The sequence below is a fragment of the Alexandromys fortis genome, unplaced genomic scaffold (genome assembly GCF_014885135.2).
Source record: "Alexandromys fortis isolate MF-2015 unplaced genomic scaffold, M_Fortis_MF-2015_v1.1 scaffold_32, whole genome shotgun sequence".
Taxonomy (NCBI): domain Eukaryota; kingdom Metazoa; phylum Chordata; class Mammalia; order Rodentia; family Cricetidae; genus Alexandromys; species Alexandromys fortis.
The window spans coordinates 2,087,483-2,104,942 of record NW_026067938.1 but is presented as its reverse complement, the minus strand read 5'-3'; the positions used below and the strand labels follow the sequence as shown (position 1 = coordinate 2,104,942).

Genomic DNA, 17,460 nt, shown 5'->3' with positions numbered 1-17,460 from the left:
ATACATAGTGCTATCATTGCTACAAAGATATACGCTTAGTAAAAGCCCAGATCATGTCCAGGAACTGATTATTATTAATATGTAGAAATGCATAAAAATATACAATTACATCTGTCTTCATAGGGTTATTATTGCTGTGATGAATCACTGGCATAGATCTAATGGTAACCATTGCTGCTTGACAAAGTTCCAGCATTTCAACGTTGCAGACCTTACTTCTCCATTGCCTTTAGACTCATTTTTAATGGTTCTCAATGTTAATAATGCCTTTCTCTTTGGGAAATTATATTTGAGTTTTTTTTAAAGGATAAATGTGTGTGCAATGGTAGCTTCTATAAACAAAACAATTCTATGGGGAAAAAAATCCCTGCCACCACAAATGCAGGAATTCAGTTGTGCCATCCTAATTATACCAAGAAAAGGAACGTTAGAGATTTATTAGATACACCTGATCCCAAGGATGAAATGTCAACAGTTCAGAGCTAGAGCTTGAGGCCATTAAGGGCAAGAGTTCAGTTAATAAACACAGAGAAAGCAGAATCGTACGGTACAATGAGGGCAGGCCCTTATAACAAGACTAAGAAACTATAGTTTATTGTCTGCTACGCAAAAGTCCTTTTTCATAGGTCAAGAATTTGGATAATGGCCCCCATTCCCTTGGGAACTTGAGGAAAGTTCCTGCTTGATAAAGGAATCATTCTTTTTTTTTTTACTTTTTTAATTATCATTATTATTTTCTCATTTTAAACAGCTATCCCCATTTCTAATCCTTCCCCTCCTCTCATACCATTCTTCTCCCGACCCACTCCCATCCGCTCTTCAGAAAGGGTAAGACATCCCATGGGAAGTCAACAAAGTCCAAGGCCCTCTCCCCTGTATGTCCAGTTATGAAATACCTGCACAGGAGAAAGAAATGGAGGTCCCTGTAGTCCTGCAAATAATACAAGCTCTGATCAATTCTCTTAATTGTCAACCATACAATAAGATTTTATTAGAGAAGATATCACGCACTTGGATATAAGATATAAAAATTAAACTGGAACCATACTGGAAGCTGGCTCCTGTAGCCTAGATTCAATACTTGTACAGGGAGCTGAGCAGGCTGCTTGGAGGAAATGACTGTCATTAGCCTTGTCCAGGTGTCAACGCTATGAAATAGCAATCCAACCTATTGGACATGTTATATCCAATATACATATATACAATAATGGCATGACTATGTGAGAACAACTAACTGACCTCTTACTGATTTCCCTAGCTACTTTCACTGTGTCCACAGAGCAGGGCCTAATAATCGGTATTGAATTTTCTACCATTTAACTTCTTTTGGTTATTGATGGATTCAAGAAGAAGCAGAGTCACTGTCTAGTTTGCACACACTGTTGTGCCCAACTTGCTCTACAACATGACTCAATGCCCGTGGTCACAGAGATAGCACAGGTAAAACTATGTAGGTCCGAAAATAAAATGAGTGGACATGAACATGGAAGAAGTTTGGGGGGAGTAGTAGTTACATGTAGGGGTAGTGGGGAGTGAGAGTGTTCTGTATGCACTGTGATTATGTTCATAAGTGGAAAGCTATCTTAGAAAAATTTAGTTTATCAACAGATTTTAAAAAATATAAATTTAGCATGTATCATTAAATCACAAGGTTTTAGGAGCCTTCTTTATTTTTACTACTATCAAGTTGTCACTAAAAATATTTTAGCCTGTGTATACAGAATTTTAAAGAAAATATTTTAAATAAAGTAGCTTTTAAGATCTTTTATTCACTATTATGTAAATAATATGCCCTTCAAAGACAGTACTGAGTTATAAACTAAATGGTTGTATAGTTAGAAAATAGATTTTTATAAAAGAATATGAAATTTGTCAGGCCTGATAGCATGTTCATTTTGTTTGTTTATTTTGTTTGTTTGTTTGTTTGTTTTTGCATTCAGAAGGCAGAGGTTGGTGAATCTCTGGTTCCAACTTGTTCTATACAGGGAATTCCAGGCCAACAAAAACTGCATACTGAGATTCTCTCTTCTACACAAAAGAAAAACTAGAATATAACAAAATGGGGCATGTTAAGATTGTACAGTGATTTTCGCCATTCTGACAGGTGTAAGATGGTATCTTAAAGTTGTCTTGATTTGCATTTCCCTGATCGCTAAGGAAGTTGAGCATGACCTTAGGTATCTTTGGGCCATTTGAACTTCTTCTGTTGAGAGATCTCTGTTCAATTCAGTGTCCCATTTTATAATTGGGTTGATTAGCCTTTTACGGTCTAGTTTCTTGAGTTCTTTATATATTTTGGAGATCAGACCTTTGTCATTTGTGGGGTTGGTGAAGATCTTCNGAGAGGAGAGGAGAGGAGAGGAGAGGAGAGGAGAGGAGAGGAGAGGAGAGGAGAGGAGAGGAGAGGTGGCAGAGTGAGAAGAAATGGGTGACGATGAGAATGACTTACTGGTTCTCAGCTCACATTGTTCTGTATGGAATCCAAAGAGTGGTAGTGTGGCTAGTGCGGCATGCTATTGCTCACATTTAAGTTAGAGCTTCCTACTTCAAGTAAACTAATCTAATCAGTCCTTCACAAATATGCACAGAGTCTTGCCTCTTCATCTGTCTTGTCAGTTTCCCAATATTAACATCTTTTGTTCTGAGATATAGAATTTGTTCTTCATGTTTTCTTTCAACACAGATCAGTCCATCATCCAGCTTCCATAGATACTAATTCTAAAACACATTCTGAATCTATGTACATCTAACCATTCTCCTAGCTATTTACCAGCATTAATGGGGCTAACATTTCTTGCCCTTGAAGTGTTTTGCCTGCTTTTTGTTGTCTCCTCCCAGTTTCTCTTCACTTCCCAGAGGTATGGACCTTTAATACAGTAAAATCACACCAAGAAGGATATTGAATCTCACTGTCATTATCATGTCCCAGGTTGTTCTGGTTTCACCCTGTTACTCTGTGCCAGTGGTTCTCAACTTCCTGATGCTGCGACCTTTAATACAGTTCCTCATGTTGTGCTTACCCCCAATCATAAAATTATTTTTGTTGCTCCTTGATAACTATAATTTTGCTACTGTTATGAATCCTAATATAAATATCTGTGTTTTCTGGTTGTCCTAGGTGACCCCTGTGAAGGGATCATTGAACCCCCAAAAGGAATTGTAACCCACAAGTTGAGAACTGTTCTATATTATGAAAGCCTCTATATGTTCTCAGTTGTAATAAGAATAGTATTGTATTGTGTCTTCTTATGCAGTTGCCTGTTTCACAGACCTTAAGATCTGTGAGGGTAGGTTTACTCCAGAACCCTTGGATTCTAGCCCAGAGTGGACTTCCCAATTATAAAGGAATTTATCATATTTAACATTACCGCAATTCCTTAGCCAAGGCACGTACCAACACTCTTACTAATATACTTCTTTTTTTGTTTTCTCACTTTATGCTAGAATGTTTATGGCTCTAAAAGAAAATTCCCCAAGGAAGAGTTTCTCAACAGGCTTTGTTTTCCTAGTGAGATTAGTAAAATCTTATAAATTTCTTCTTGAACTAAAGACAACAACTTGAATTCTCTCTCAATTTCAACTATAATGCTAGTGGTGAGATGTTCACACATTTCTTTCTGTGTGTATTTGTATGTGTACATGTATGTATGGTGATAAACTAATAGCTACTATTAATAATTTGAAAAGATATAACATATGTGAGTTTGTGGAGCAGAAGTTTCTTCACAGCTCTATTTCAAACAGAGAGGGTCATTGTCAGTCCGCATGAAATGCCATTTCTGTTACAAATAATAAAAATGAATGGCATGAAAAAAAGATTGTACAGTGATTCTTCCTGGGGTAAATACTTACTAATAAGCAATATAACATAACTGGAAGCAGAGTAGTAAGTGAAGTTCGCTTCTTATGCAGTGCAAATCAATTTATTCTCTCCTGAGACACTGTAGATAACAAATACCCAAGTAAAAATCAAGACACTACTAAATATTAGAAACTTTAAAAAGGAGCAAGAATGCTTATGCTAATACCATGGAGTTGAAAAAATACATTTGACATTTTAGACTAGGATAGAAAGCAAAATTTGCCTGTAATCCTCACTGAATTTGGGCTTATTTGAGCTTAACAGAGGCTTGACAAACTTAACAGAGGCAGAAAAGGAATTATAGATAGATTTATGTTTTTATTAACATGAAAATAGTAAAATAAAAATGAGGACTCAAATGTCATTCTTTGTAATGTCCCAGTGATTATTTTCTTAATTGGATAAATAAATTAAAGTTGAATCAACTACAAGGTGCTTTCTGATATAGTGTCAATTTTCTGTTTGCTTTCAAGTCTTAATTGTATGCATACTTTTTCACAAAATTTTGGTATGAACAACTGAGACATTCTTTGGATCTGACAGGCTTGTTAGCAGAATGCAATTAAATCTATTGTTTATCCTTTGTTTTATTTGCAGCAATGCTTTAATACCAGAAGATAGGATGGTGTGTGATTGCCAGTGGCTGCCATTTTGCACTTGTTAAATAATAAAGAATCCTTGAACAATGCTTCCAAATATAGATTTAATTTGATTCTGTGTTAAACATTGTTGCTGGGTAATGAGAAAGTTTGTTCTTTCCACTCCAGAGTTACATATATTAATGATGTGATAAGTAAATATTTCTGTGTTAGGATGAGAGAGATACCTGGATTGTTGAAATAATGAAGACAGTGATGATTATAATGATGATAGCTAACCTTAATGTTTATTAATAGCCCAAGTGGTATGCTCAACAACTAATTTATAATAACCTATTTTGTTACACTCAGCAATCTTATGATGTGCATACAACTATGATTTCTGGTTTTCAAATATTTCCTAATTTTAATAAAATATATATCATATCCATAATTATCTTCTGTTAGTAGGTAGCTTATGTAATAATAAAACATACTATTTACACTACTCATTCTAGAATATGTGGAAAACTAAGACATAGATATACAGTAAAGAAAATGTTTTTGGTTGTGAGCCTAGCCTTTAACGGCTGAGCCACCCAATTAGATGACATTTGTGTAAACTATCAGGAATAATAAAATAAAATATGTCCTAAAAGTCTTCCAGTGACAAAAAAAGAAAATGTATTTATAAAAAACACCAAGATCAAAGAAGAAACCTTTTTCAAGGGATATTATTAGATGATAATAACCAGAACAAAAAAATGCCTAGTCTGGCTTTCTGATCAGTATTTTCTAGTTTCTCAGGACATTCAGGAGTAATAACAATGTTGAGAAGATAGTCTGTTATACTGTGTGGATGTGAACTCTTGAGAGAATTAGTAAGCAATGTTAGCATTATGAAAGATGACTATCAATCACTGGTGTTAGTGGCTTTCCTATGCTATACTCAATATTCCTAAGTAAGATTGTATTTGATATATTCAGGCTATTCTTTAAAAAATATACCAATATTTCTAAACATAAAAGCCATGCAGAACAGTAGGGACATGTGACAAGAAAACATATTGAATAAACATCCGGTACAATGAATATATTTTGTATCTCACTTCTTTCCCTGCCAACCAGAAGAAGAGAAATAAGCAAAATGACTATTTTTTTAGGTGGATCATGGTGTGATTAAAGACATGTTTTGAACAACTATAGTTGGAGAGGATATCAGACTATCACAGGAAAGGAGTTAGAATACCCAAGAAGTGGGATAAAAGGACATGCATGTCAGTGAAGAAAGGCTCACTGTAATTTTACTGGAGGTAGCATAGAACTTTGATGATGTATCTGGGCCCATGCACCCTATCATGCAAGTCACTTCTCTCAAGAACTAGACCTGCTGAAGATATTTTGTCTATTATTGAAGAAATGACTTCCTGATATTGAAGAGTGTTCTCTTTCTTGGTAGATCAGACCTCAAATGTTAGGCAGATTTAAGAAGGATTCAACTACTAACTTTTGGGTTTTGTTCATACTAATACTTTCTACAACAAGGCTTTTAAATTTCATCTATTAAAGGAATCACTAAAAAAAAGTAATCTTATATTTCTGTAAAAATAATAATTACACAGCAATCACCAGCAGGAGTGCTTGAGTTCTTTATCATAAAGAATTGCAGAGGAACTGCAAAATGGAAACTTTTTACTGTTAATGTATCATTAATTGCGTTTCCATTTGCTTCTCCAAGGGGAGGCTTCAGAGGGGAAACGTTAACGACATTGACCTCTACACCTCTATGCTCATTTACTCTCTATGACTTAAGCACGAAAGAGTGCTACTAGCAAAAAGAAGCATGTATTGTTTATTGCCTAATAGCCATTCAGTACTGTTTTGGATAGATGACTCATTTTATATCACTAATATCTGCTTACTATTAACAGATAGCTATTAGGAGACAGTTTTAGTGATAGTGATGATGGTGCGAAATTGCTGTAAAATATTTCAGTTCCAGTGACAACTTTAGGAAGCATGACCATTTTGGATGTAATATCATATGAGAAATAGTGGAGCTTTTGCAACCGATCTCAAACACAATGGAACGATGTCATATATATGTGGAATTATTGCTTGAACTTTTCTTGGATCTGCTATTATTTTTAAAATAATTGTTATTATTAACATTTTCAGCAATATCTATCCTTAGTGAAAATATCAATCTTAATTTTGAAATCTAAGTATTTCCTAAAATTTTGTTTGCTGATACTTTATTTCAGTTTTTTCAATAGTATTATAATGTAGACAAGTTACTTGCAAGTTCTCTGGGAAATTTGTGCAATGTTCCCATATTTTCCAGTTGATAATTGACTGTTTTTTTCCTTGTCTGCTGTATTTTTTTCTTACTCAGGTTAATTTGGATTTTTAAAAGCTGATATTTAGATGTTTCTTTTTGACAAAAAAATGTTTTGAATATACTTTTCAGCCTATACCAATTATACCCAATGTCCAAAAGCAGTCATTTTTAGGAAATATAGCTTTTATTTACCTCTCACTGGAAAAAGAAAAAGAAAAATTGTAACCATGTGTATCACACTTCAGAAACCCTTATCAATGTGTGATGTAGGGTTTCCTTTTTTCTATGTGTTGCTTTTATTGGTTAATGAATAAAGAAATTTGCCATGGCCTGTGATAGGGTAGAGAAGAGCTAGGCTGGGAAAATTAAACTAAATGCTGGAAGAAAGAAAATGGAGTCAGTGAGAAGCCATGTATCCCCGCCAGAGACAAGTGCCAGAATTTGCCCGGTAAGCCACAGCTTCTTGGTGATGACCAGCATAATGGAGAGATGGGTTGATTTAAGATAATACGCATAAGCTATTGCCCAAAAAGTATTGCAAATAATATGATTTCTGTGTGATTATTTTAGGGCTGAGCAGCCCAAAAAAAAAAAAAAACAAGCAGCCTAACACTACAGATTGGTGCTCCTACGTGTGCTAGCTAAATCCACATAAAACCTGAGAAAGCTTAGAAAGAAATTCTAGACCTTAAACAACAAAGTTTAGCTGCTGTTTATTTTTTTTTTTTTTCAGATGGGCTCTACTTACTGGCAGCATGCTGCAGCTCTTTTAAGAGAGGTCTTCCTGATTCAGAGGTACCAGAAAACAACAACAACAACAAAATAACTATGTGGTTTTGAAATGGCGGCTTCCTGGTTGTGCTGCCAGCACTAACTCTTGCTTTTTTAGTAGACTGAGCCTTTAAATGGGGTCTGTGGACAGGATGCAACAACTTGTTTAATGGAGACCAAGACACGCTGTGTGCCTAAAACTGAAGCAATGTGCTTTGCTCTCAGAGGCAACAAACATTCTCAGGCTTGTTGGACTGGGCGGAACAAGCAGGCATGGCTGCATTGTCTCTAGTCTTGTCCAGCTGGCCTGGGTCTGAAAAGCCTGGGTTAAAACCGGTCTCACTGAACATAGCGGACAATGAGGACTACTGAGACTTCAAGAACAATGGCAATGGGTTTTTGATCCTACTGCACCTATTGGTTTTGTGGGAGCCTAGGCAGTTTGGATGCTCACCTTACTAGACCTGGATGGAGGTGGGTGGTCCTTGGACTTCCCACAGGGCAGGGAACCCTGATTGCTCTTTGGGCTGATGAGGGAGGGGGACTTAATTGGGGGAGGGGGAGAGAAAGGGGAGGCGGCAGTGGGGAAGAGACAGAAATCTTTAATAAATAGATAGATAGATGATAGATAGATAGATAGATAGATAGATAGATAGATAGATAGATAGATAGATAAATGAATAAATAAATAAAAGACAAAAAAAGCAATTCTGGTCAGATGAATAAGATAAGTCCAGATGAATAAGACCTCTAAATAGATCACAGTGTTAGATAAATAGACATAGACTCAGGGGAGAGAAGAAAAAGAATATAGACAGTTATAAAAAGAAGTAATTTTTTAAAAAAAGTAAAGTCTTTAAAAAGACAAAGAATACAGACAGTCTAAATTAAAAGGAGAAAAGGAAAATAAGCATGTAAGGATGAAATATACACAGGAAGTGTGGATTATGTACATTACTGTATTTTCTTTGAATTTTTTGACTGCTAAAGAGCTAAGTAATGAGAGAAATTTCATTGTATGAACTGCTAAATTAAACTAACAGAAAGTATCTTGACATCAAAATTTGAGTCTAAGGATATGTTGCTTTGGAAAAGAGGTTTTACTTTTGTTTCCACAGAAGATGAGAAGTGCTGGAATCCTTCCATACTAATGTGGTTTGATGGACCAAGAACTCTTTAAAAGTTCACCATCAACACCCCCAAAAATTATTTCACCCAATAAACAGCAAGAAGAGAGAACTACAAACAAATTCTTAAATATTGTTTATAGATGTTCATTTATATATAAAGAAGAATATGCTATAGAGATTTGCATTGGTATGGATTTCGGCTCATTGATACAAATTTAAGATAATTTTGCTCTATATAGATATGTATTTTCTGCTCCTGATAAGGTATTGTGTTTGTGCGGCTCATTTGAAAGTGTATAATTAAGAAATATGGGTTAATAGATAGCCGTCTATAATAGTTATGCTTGTAGGCATGTCAGTTAAGTTTTCTAGATATATAGAGATATACTTTAGTTAGACAGGCATTTTTTGAACCTATCAGAGGCCTTCAGAATATGGCATTTAAAATGTATTAAGAATTTAGGAATTTTTCATAGCAGTGAAACACATCTGCTCCTGACATCACAAATTTACTTTAAGAGGAAGATGGGCATTGAAGAGGCTCCAGCTGGAGGTTGGTAGTCATTTGGGCAAAAAATGCTCTTGCTTGTACTGTTTGATGATATGCTGTATGAACTGGACCCCTAGGAACCACAGATAAATGAATAATGATCTTGCCGAAAGGTGAGACAATCCTTTGGGGTTCCTGCTTCATGGAAGAGTCTGCAAGACATTCTATAGGACACAGAAAAAGGTGACTGACAAACTGCCAATATAGGCAGTACTGTCTTTAAAATTTCCTGCTACATGGAAGATTCTACCAGATACTATGGGCCTATAGGCTGAAAATGGGTGCCTGAAACATTACAGAAGAACTCTGGATGACTCTCCAGACAGTGAGCTGTCTTTGGTTATTATTAAGTTTTGGGAGTTGTTTGCAATGTGCTTCCTGTTTATTTAGGTAATATTATATCCTTCTGAAATCTTTGATGGAGTTGAAGTATGATAAAAGATAAAGTAGATATAAATATTATAACTGTAATTCTTGCATGATACCTGTTTTTTTAGTGTAATTTTACTATGTTAGAGGTAAAATGTTCGTTTTTATTTAAACAGAAAAGGGGAAATGATCTCAGAAGTCTTTCTGTTTATGTGTTGCTTTTATTTTTAATTAATAAAGAAATCTGCCTTGGCCTATGATAGGGTAGAGTAGAGCTAGGCGGAGAAAACTAAACTGAATGCTGGGAGAAAGAAGGTAGAGTCAATGAGAAATCACAATGAAGACAGATGCCAGAACTTTACCTGGTAAACCACAGCCCCATGGCAATACATAGATTAATTGAGATGAGTTGAATGAAGATATGGGTTAGCTAGAAATATACTTAAGCTATTGGCTAAAGAGTATTGCAAATAATGTGGTTTTTGTATGATTACTTTGGAGCTGAGCAGCCAAAAACAAACAAGCAGCCTGACACAACAAATGTCTGTTTACTGCAGGTAGGTAAGCTATGTTCGTGATGGAGGACAGAAAAAAGAATTTTTCCATTGAAATTCTTTCTATGGAAAAATTCTATATGGGAATTCAATGAGTTATTGTAGTTATTTATAAGACTATGAATGACTCAAAGGCAGTCATGTCACAGTTAGCAACAGCATGAGTGATTATTCATAAAAGCTCCAAACCTTGTGGTGTCTACCCAACTCCCAACAGCTGGATATGGCTGAGAGTCTCTTCCACAGCTCTTCTTGTCTGACTCTTCTTAACATGACTTGTACTTCTGGTCTGTTTCAGCGACTACCTGACTTAAAAGTTACTTACATACATCCTGATTCTTAAAGATCCTGCCTTCTCTGTAGCACCCTCTGAGTCTTAGAGGGCTTCTACCAGAATAGACTATTTCCTCCTGAAACAGTTTCCTATTTTCTTTGAAACAGACTGCTTTTCAAGAGGAAACAGTATATTCTGAAAGAAAGTTCTACACATGGTCATAAGTAATGTAGACTACTAAATAATATAGATTTTTATTTTACTGATTCTTTTGCAATAATTTAGTATTCAGTTTCCAAAATCAGGAAGAACAACTAATCTTGCTTAATCACTCTGAGAGAGGATGAGTATCAGGAGAGCTCACTTTTACTAAAACTTCTATTTATAATGACAATGGTATGAAAGTCAAATTCTGAAATCTTTCCTTAATCTCCAAATTTTCTACTTCTGTAAAATGCACGCGCTCAAAATATTTGTGACCAAAATTATTTGTAAATAAACTATCCAGCTGGAATAATAAAATATGTTACGTATTTATATACACTACTTTCTCAAAAATATGATTGATAATTGTAGGATGTACATGTATAAATTATGTAGTACATGAAGGTAAGAGGAAAATGTCATATCACTTAACAAAAATATCTTTTTTAACAAAATGACAAAAATAGTAAAAATCTTATCTAAACTATTGTACACATTGCTACTTGATTAAATATATACATATTTATATAATCTCAAGTGGATTACTAAGGAATTATAACTGACATTGCAACTTCTGTATTTTGTAATTTTGCTGCTTTTTATATCTAATTTTAATGAGGAATATTAAAAGTGTGAATATTTATTTCATACTACCTCTATTTTACAATGTAGATATTAAATGATTTACTTTTGACAACAGAGATTATGTCATATATCCAAACATACATCTAAATTTTAGATATTTAGTATTTTCTTTTGTAAACATATAGATAAGCTTAAAATCTTTCTTTATATTTGTAATTCACTGTCTACCAACTCTGATCTCTGATTTGCACTTTTTTGTTTACTAACTTCACAAATCTGAACATCTGGCTTTTTATGAATTCTGTTATTCATCGTATTCTGTGGATATATTATTTAGTATGGATTTACACATTCCCTTTTTATTTATTTTATTTTTATGCTGTTATCTCATTTTCACTTGCTCAATACCTGAGCATTCTAAGTAATAATTATGTAATTATTTATTTGATATTATTTTTATTATTCTTTGTGTTGGTTTGAATGAGAATGTTCTCCAAAGGCTCATCGCCAGTTCCCAGGATTGTTTGGAAAGGCTTAAGGGACGCACACTTGTTGGTTTAAGTACTTTAATGGTGGTGTGCTGTGGGAAGTTAAAGCCATCATTTCCAGTTTGCATTCTCCCTTTCTCTCTCCTTTGTGCTTGCCATTCAAAATTTAAATTCTCAGTTTACTGTCTCAGCCACCACACCCATCTGTTACCATGACCATCACTTGTTAAAATGACGAATGCTTATCAGTCTGGAGCTATAAGCCTAAATAAACCCTTTTATATGTAGCTGCTTTGTCATGATCTTTTATCATAGCTCTAGAAAAATAACCCATAGAATGTGTAACTTAATGAGTACTTTACCATATTTAGCAGTATAAAGAGAGTGTCCATTAAAAGAAAGTCACAGTATAGAAGAAAGCATGTCTACTTGAAACTTTAGAAGTTGAAGTAAGATTCTGATGAGAGTTAAAGCTGGAAACATGACGTACAAAGAAATAGGAAATGGGTTTTCAATTACAAAATGAGCAAGTACAAAGAAGGAAAAGATATTAAGTAACAAATATGTTTGGGAAACAGCAATGTCCATTGTGTTCTGGAATGGATAGAAACAGATTATCTGAGCGATATGGCTGGTTTCACTAGACACGTCAAGAAATATCTTTCACGTTCACTTAATATCATTTTGACAATGAAGGGAAATCAGTTTGGAGTTGATCAAAGAAATCTCACAAAGACCACACTTATTTGAGGTAAGACATCTATATATCTGAAAAGTATTAATGACAGAAAGGCAAATGTAAATTATTGGTCATTGAAGGAATCTTAAATTCTGTTGATCACTTCCATGGTGATTAGACGTGAGGAAATCTAGGAATTCCAGTCACGGCCATGAGGAGTTAATGAAATTTTCCGTACATTATCTTTGAAACATTCTTGTTTAAAAAATGGTTTCTTTGAAAGATGATGTGTTTCACTAATTTGGACATTTTCGAAATAGAGGTCCCTAGAGGGACCATCATAAAGGAAAATTTTTTAAAGTTACAGATTTGGAGATAATCACCTTATATCTGGTAATTAAGCTTTCAATTTGATGAGGTGAATTGGGTCTGTAGAACCCAAAGTAAAAATGTCAAAAGAGTTATACCGGTGAAAAACAGGTATAGAATGACCTCCCCTCCTTCAAAGAAAAACGTTACCCAAAAAAAAAGGCCCATATGAAAATTGAAAATAGATACCTAGGGAGTTATGAAAGAATCCTAATAGAATGATGTCAATTTGTTATGTTTTTTAACCTTTGTAACAATTTCATTGTTCTTGATGAGTAAAATCATTAGTCTAATAACTATAATTAGTTATAATTATGCAAAATGGGAATGTAATTTAATGTGTTCTCTATTTACAGTTCTCAATAGATCTCATTAATAGTGTTTATGAACAAAGTATTTATCTCTGTCCTTACACTATCTCTAAGGTCTTTGTAGCTAAACCTCTAGGATATACATAAACTTTTTAAAATTTAGACTCAAAGGCTGGCTCCTAAAAATTCTAATGATTTGTACCAAACTTTGTACATAATTGTTGCCTTAAAAATTCTAAGGGATAATTTCAGTCTGTATACAATCTAAAGAAGAGTAAGCACATAAGTAATATATGAGCAGTCTAAAGGAATACCATACTTAAGGCCTGACATGGGAATTAATTTATTTCCAATTTCATAATGTACATTTTCCACATTACTATATAACTCCTCTTAAGAAGCTAGAAATACGCTCAAAATAAATTGTCTTAAATGATCACAAGAAAAAACTATTAAATGAAACATCTCTGTTAATTATAGAATTAGTTCACATTACATTAAACACAAAATTTTAATCTTTTAAAATTTACTAATAAGCATTTTGCAATTGCATAAAACTGAATCATTCTAAGCATTGTAAATAGAATATCAGTCTCTGCAGCTACGGATCAACAGTTTCTGAGCTTTATTAAGCATTTTCGTAAGCATTCACATTCTGTTTTTCATTTTTAAAGCTATCTTATTTTATATACCAATCCCAGTTCCCCCTCTTTCCCTTCTTCCTATTCCTCTAATCTCTCCACCTCATCCTCCATCCACTCGTCACAGAGGGTGAGGCCTCCCATGGGGGAGTCAACAAAGTTTGTCACATCACTTGAGGCAGAACCAAGGTCCTCCCCACTGCATCTAGGCTGAGCAAGATCTTTCCATAGAGAATGGGCTCCAAAGAGCCAGATCATGCACTATGACTACATAATGGTTCCACTGCTAGTGGCCCTACAAACTGCGCATGCCACACAACTGTCACCCATATTCAAAGTGTCGTCTTTGATCTTCTGCTGGTTCCCCAGCTATAAGTCTGGGGTCAGTGAACTCCCATTAGCTTGAATCAGCTGTTTCTATGGATATACCCATCATGGTCTTGACCCCATAGCTCATAATATTGTTCCTCCTTCTCTGTGACTGGAATCCTGGAGTTTGGTCCAGTGCTTAGCTGTAGATCTCTGCATCTTCCTCCATCAGTTACTGGATGATGGGTCTATGATAACATTTAAGGTAGCCACCAATCTGCTTACAGGGAAAGGGTAGCTTGGGTACCCTCTCCAGTATTGCTTAGATTCTTAGCTAGTGTTATCCTGTTGTTTTCTGGGAGTTTCCCTAGGGCCTGGTTTCTTGCTAACCAAGAAATGACTCCCTCAATCAAGGTATCTCTTTTCTTGCGCTCCCTGTCTGTCCTTTACCAATCTCAATATTTCTAAACCCTCATGTTCTCCTCACAGCTCCCCCTTTTCTCCTCCCCACTCTATTACTGCCCTCTCCCATCCTCTCCCCCCAATGCTGCCAATTTACTAAGGAGATCTTTTCTACCTCCCCTTCCTTGGATCTATGTATGTCACTCTTAGGTTTTCTTTGCTTCCTGTATTCTCTGGGTTTGTTGACTATAACCTGGTTATCTTTTGCTTAATGTCTAATAGGCACTTATGAGTAAGTACATACTGGGGCTTTCTGTGTCTGGGTTACTTGTCTCGGGGTAGTTTTTCCTAGTTTCACCATTTGCCTGCAAATCTCAAGATGTCATTTTTTTAACCACTAAATAATACTCCATTATGAAAATGTACCACATTTTCTTTATCCATTCTTCCATTGAGACGCATCTAGGTTGTTTTCAGGTTTTCGATATTCCAAAAAATTCTACTAGGAACGTAGTTGAATAGTTTGAAAAATATATGGGCACACCACTTTTTCATTGCTCTTGTTTATTTATTTTTATATATCTGTCTCTAACATCAAGTTTACTAAGACAATCATCCTTGAGAACACCCAGGAATGAGAACGTAGGAAAAAAATGAGGGTATACATAAAACCTATTATTTGAAAGTCATTCAAGAACACTTCCTGTCTGCCACTTACATTTCCATTTCAGTGACGTGGCTAATATGGAGATGTGTTGTGCATTTCTCCTTTAATGTAACACTTTTTCAAATACATTAATTTTTTTATATATTATAAAATTTAGAATGGATAATATACAGACAAGTTCATCCAAGAGCAAGAAATAAAAGTGCTGTGAAATATTTCTTTATGCTGTGTGAATATATGTTTCTGTGATTGGTTTAATAAAGAAACTGACTGGCCAATAGCTAAACAAAATAAGGTTGGGCAGGAAAGCCAGACTAGGAGAGGGCTGGGAGGAAGAAAGGGAGAGTCTAGAGTAGCCAGCCAGATGCAAAGAGAGCAGGAGATGAACATGCCATGTTGAAGGCATCACTGTGTGGTACAGCATATATAAGGAATGTGGGTTAACTCAAATGTATGAGCTAGTTAGTAATAAACTGAGCTACTAGTTGATTATTTATAATTAATGTAAACCTTAGATGTAGTTTTTTGAGTGGATGCTGGACAGGAATAATCCACCTATACTAAAGTGTGAATAGTTGTGTGTCTTGCCCACATGTTTGAGTTCTACCTGTTGTGACACACAATAAAGACCTAAAACAAATATAAAAGATGTTATTTTATTTAAAAATATTCTTATGATTTTCTTATAAATGTTATAAATTATCTAATATATGTGCAGCACAAGCTATTATTTAAAATTAAAAAGGAACATATTTTAAAGTGACTTGAATGCCTTAAATTCCAAAATAATAGATTAAAACATGATTATTGACAGAATAAAATGCATGTACACATGTAAATAAAAGTTTTATTGACAAATGCTAATAGAAAATTCAGTGCATAAGTTCTAACAATATTTTCATGGTGTAAAATAATAAGGATGCATTTCCAATATTTAAATTTTACTTCATTAATTTTTTTCTATGTTTACAATTTAGATTTTAATAAATGAATATGTATTTAACATAAAATCTCTAAAATCCCCCAAAGTGGGCATATGCTGGCTTTCACATCTCATGCAAAATAGTGAAGAACTGTAAAAGTATTCAAGGCCTTTTCATACAAGTAAATTAAAATGTATGTTTTATATATATCAGTTGAAAACATATTTATAAGCATCATTTTGATTGTCAATTCTGAAGAGCTTCATGATTGTCTGAATAACTTAATGTTTGTTAAAAATATATGTTAAACACACCTTTAATCCCAGCACTTGAGAGGCAGAACTAGGAATTCACTGATATCTGTGAATTCAAGGCCATCCTGGTCTACAAGATCTAGTTCGAGGACAGCAAGGCTATTACACAGAGAAACCCTGTCTTGAAAACCAAGGAAAAAAGAATATTTTTTTTAAATACAATGTTTATAGAAGAATATCTCTAGGCATTATTACATTCACTTTTTTTTTTTTTGTCTTCTCCAATGGTGTTTGTTCTATATTAGGTTTTCGGGCTTTCTGGCCTCTGAATTTTGCCACTCCCGGTAGTGCCAGTGTGTACTCACTCTCTTGGTATGAGTCTGAGGCTGGACCAGTCACTGGTTAGCCACCCTCGTGGTAACCAGAGTGCCTTCATCTGGTAACTAATGGAAACAGATGCAAAGATCCACAATCCAGCATTGGGCAGAGCTCGAATAATTCTTCTGAAGAGATGGAGGAAGGATTGTATAAGCCAAGGGTAAAGGAAATCACAAGGGAACCCAGAGAAATAACTAGCCAGGGATCATAGGCGCTCTTAGATTCTGGACTAACAGCCAGCGTGTCTGCATGGGACTAATGAGGCCCTCTACATATGTGTGACAGTTCTGTCAGTTGGCCTATTTGTGTGATTCCTAGCAGTGGAAAGAGGGATTTTCCATAAAATTTTTGCTGTTTCTTATTGAAAGGAGGGCTGCTTTTTAGTCCCTGGTGCCTAGCTAGCTTACACCCAAAATAATCACACAGAAACTATATTAATTAAACCACTGCTTGGCCCATTATCTCTAACTTCTTATTGGCTAACTCTTACCATATTAATTTAACCCACTTCTATTAATCCTTATATTACCATGAGGTCGTGGCCTACCAGTAAAATTTCAGCACATCTACCTCCGGCCGTGGATCCATGGCATCTCTGACTCTATGCTTCTTTCTCCCAGCATTCAGTTCCATCTTCCCCACCTATCTAAGTTCTGTCCTATCAACAGGCCAAGGCAGTTTCTTTGTTCATTAATAGTAATCACAGCACACAAAGGAGACTCCCACATTAGCCTCTTGGGGACCTATTTCTCATAATTTCTCATACTGGGTTGTCTTGCCCAACATTAAGAAAGGGAGGAACTTGGTCTGAAAGCAACTTG

The 17,460-nt window shown here is 35.0% G+C and overlaps 1 long non-coding RNA gene across 1 annotated transcript in view; it reads right to left on the bottom strand.

The window, feature by feature from the left end:
* The window catches only part of LOC126504814 (uncharacterized), a 210,927-nt gene extending 202,879 nt beyond the window's left edge, over positions 1–8,048 (bottom strand). Inside the window, exon 1 of the long non-coding RNA XR_007592718.1 lies at positions 7,928–8,048. This is a non-coding gene — a long non-coding RNA (uncharacterized lncRNA). The remainder of the gene's footprint in view (positions 1–7,927) is intronic.
* Positions 8,049–17,460: the final 9,412 nt, after the last annotated feature.